This window comes from Arachis ipaensis, chromosome B7 (assembly GCF_059453495.1).
Source record: "Arachis ipaensis isolate K30076 ecotype BB chromosome B7, ASM5945349v1, whole genome shotgun sequence".
NCBI classification, from domain to species: domain Eukaryota; kingdom Viridiplantae; phylum Streptophyta; class Magnoliopsida; order Fabales; family Fabaceae; genus Arachis; species Arachis ipaensis.
In genome coordinates this window covers 41,721,830-41,725,570 of record NC_142442.1, presented here as the reverse complement: position 1 = coordinate 41,725,570, position 3,741 = coordinate 41,721,830, and the positions used below count along the sequence as shown (strand labels likewise).

The following is a 3,741-nucleotide window of genomic DNA, read 5'->3' as shown; positions in this document are numbered from 1 at the left end:
AACACCAACTTTGAATGATCATAACTTCCTCTACAAAATTCTAATTTTTACAAACTTTATATCGATTTAAAGTGTTTTCAAAGACATTTAATTCTAAAAAAAATTTCAATCAATTTCGAAAACCGAGACAAAAGTTATGATCGAACAAAGTTCACCAAAATTCCATTTTTACCCAATTTTCACATGTAAGCAAATTTACCAAATTCACAAGCCACATCCAACTAGATCAATACCAAACTTCCATTTCCATCACAATCTACCCTTTTAAATCACATTGCACCATTCTCAATCATCAAACACAAAATATGTGACACTAAGCTCAATTGTTCCACCAACACATTTACCAACCATTAATTTATTCCTATCAATTCTCATCATCAATTTCATTCACACTTATATCAATATCCCACCACATACAATCATTCAAATCATCAAACATCTCAACTCAACATCATTATTTCCCAAGAAACAACATCAATTTAGCATAAAACTTCAACCAACTATCATCAACAACCATATAAATCCAACCTATCCTATAGGTCACTAGCCTAAGTGTCCATGAATATTATACACTACATAGAGGAAACCGAAATCATACCTTGGCCGACTCCCAATATGCACCAAAACTCCAATTTAGCACAAACAAGCTCCCAACCACAATCCAAGCTTTCAATTCCACTCCAATAAGCACAAATAAATTCCAATAGCTCCCAAAGCCACAATAATCAAACTATATGCATACAAATCACCTCAAATCAACCTAGGGTTCCAATTAAACATAAATTTACAAGGGTTTAATGGCTCTTACCTTTTCCAACAGATTTGGATGTCAAAACCCAATGCTAAGCAAGGCTTAGAGCAAACCTAAACATCCAAAATCACAAAAACTCACTTAATCACAAACCCTAAGAACCAAAATTTTGGAGAGAAGAATAGAAAGAATTTCGTGGTTACCTCTCCAGTTTCTTGTATGGGTTTTGTAGAGCTCTTCACGAGAAATGCGTAGCCGCAAACGGTACGGCGATCGGAGCTCTCTAGCTCAAGATATGAGCTTCGGAAGATTGAAATGAATAGTGCTCATGGGGTTTCTTCTTAGGGGTGTTCAAATTCAAACCGATCCAAATTAAACCGCTCATCTAATCCAATTCAAACCGAAAACCGATTAAAACCGCACTAATTCGGATTTGATTGGATTCTATTTTTTACAAACCACTGGATCGGATTGGATTTCGGATCTACTTTTCATAACCGATCCAATCCAATCCAAACCGTACAATGTGCTATAATATTATTATTTTATTATTATATTTACAATTATACTGATAACATGTTCAATTTTTTATAGATTTTTATATTATTCATGTATTATTATTATTATTTATTTAATATTTTATGTTCAAAATGTTATTTATTTATTTATTTTAAGTAACCTATAATTTTATTTCTATCGTTATGTTATCGTTGGCTTTTTAAGATATTATTGAGACTTGTTATGTCATTATTGATTATTTAAAATTTGATGTTGAGACTTGTTATATGTATTTAATTTTTTTTAATTTATAAACCGCAAATCCAATCTAATCCAAACCGCTTGAAATTGGATCAGATCGGATCGGTTTTTTTTTAAAAGCATCCAATCCAAACCGCACCGCAAGTAAAATTAGGGTTCGGATCGGATGAGTTTTTGACTCAAAACCAATCCAAACCGCACCGCGAACACCCCTATTTCTTCTTCCTCTCTTCCTCAACTGTATTTTGTTGTGTTTATGGGTTTGTGTTGAAGTGGGTTCATTAAATGAGCCATTTATATGTTGGGCTTGGGCCCAACTTGGGCCCGGTCCAACCCGTTAGCGTTTTTAGCCCGTTTGGCCCAACTTCGGGCCAAACCTTTAAAATTAATGCCCGATTTTTCATTTCTAATATTTTTCTAAGGTTTTTGACGGTTTTCACTTTTTCTCGTGCAGTACTGGGTAGACTTGAACTGGTTCAACCGGTTCAACTGCCGGTTCGCGATTTGTCACTGTTTTTCGCAAAAGGCACATTTTCTGACTCAGAAAAACCCACTGAGTCCAAAAATCACCTCTAAATCCTCAAATTCTCTCTCTAACTTTTTGGAATCTAATTTGGACAATATTAATTACTTAATTAACCGGTTGATTAGTTGCGGTTCTTACATTCTCCCCATCAAATAAGAAATTTTGCCCTCAAAATTTGAATTACCTGAGAAAAGCTCGGGATAATCCTTTCGCATTTCAGACTCCAATTCCTACATATGCTCTTCTACTCCTGCTCGCTCCCAAGCAACTTTAACCAATGAAATATCCTTTCCTCGCAGCTTCTTCACACTAGTGTCGTCGATCCTCACTGGCGTCACTTGGAAGGTTAAGTTTTCCCTCAACTCAACCGACTCGGGCTCCAACACATGAGCCGCATCCGATGTGTACTTGAGGAGTTGTGACATGTGGAATACGTCATGCAAGTTAGACAGATGAGGTGGCAAAGCTACTTGGATTCAACTTCTTGGTCTTGATTGCTCTTCCAATCCCAGTTGTCGATGTCACCCGAAGAAATACATGTTCTCCCACTTCAAACTCTAACAGTTTTCTTCTCTGGTCCGCGTAGCTCTTCTGTCGACTCTGAGTAGTTAGAATCTTTGCACGAATCTTCTTAATGTTCTCAGTAGTCAGGTACTGACCGACCTCCCCACACTTAAGGCTGTGCACCATCCTCGGTGCCGTCTGTCAAGAACAGGGGTGGGCTGGTAGCAGTATCTCCACAATCGGGACCATCATGGCTCCCGGTGCTGGTAAAAGAAGTGGAGTCCGGGGTGTCTGAGTCCTTGAATTTTCCCTTAAGTAGCTCCTTGAGGTGTTTGAATCGGCGCTCATTTCGGCGCTCCCTTAGCTTCACTTTCGATTCTTGCCGATCTAGCCTTTCAAGTATCTGATGGAGCAGTTGGGTTGTTGTAGGTGCTTGTGGTGTTGAAGAAGGAATATCTTCAACTGGTTCAGTAGGCTGGCTAGTAGTGGCTGCTGGAGGTCTGATATATTTCCCATTAGGGACGTATTGATCATCCCATGGAAGCATGGCTTTGGTGTCCCCAGCTCTGTAGGAGACTCCGGCTGCTGAGACAAGATCTGAGACCAGGGCAGAAAAAGGTAAGTTGCCCGCAATTTGTACGTGTCCCATGGCATTCCGGATATGTCTTGGTAGATTCAGAGGTTGGTCTGTAAGGATGCACCATAGTAGAATGGCCATGTCCACAGTGAAGGAGGACTCGTGAGTGCTCGGAAAGATGTAATGGGACATGATCTGTGCCCATATGCGAGCCTCCAAGGTAAGTGCTGAAGTCGATATTCCCTTAGGGCGGGTACGATGGTATCCGTAGATCCATCTGCTGCCAGGTAGTGCGATAACTCTGAGAACGGCGTCTCAGTCAAATTGGTACATCTGGCGCTTTAGTGCAGCTTCTTGAAAGGTGTCCAATCCTTCTGGAACAGGGGGAAGACCTAGAGCTTTTTGAATGGCCTCTTCTGTAATAGGGACTTGCTTCTGACGTACAAAGACAGACCGCAGGGTTGGCAGGTGGAAGTTGGAGTAGAACTCGACTACCCAAGAAAGATTGACCTGCCTCGGCTGTCTCTGTAGGAAATCCCATTGTCTTTGTGTAATTTGCGGCTCAACAAATGTGGCAATATGGTTTGGGAGGAGAAGAAGGTATTCATTTTTGTAACTCCTTGC

At 40.0% G+C, this 3,741-nt stretch overlaps 1 pseudogene; it reads right to left on the bottom strand.

Annotated features, from left to right (window-relative positions):
• Nucleotides 1-2,709: 2,709 nt before the first annotated feature.
• LOC148550949 (uncharacterized) lies at nt 2,710-3,450 on the bottom strand (annotated as a pseudogene).
• Between the last annotated feature and the right edge of the window lie 291 nt (nt 3,451-3,741).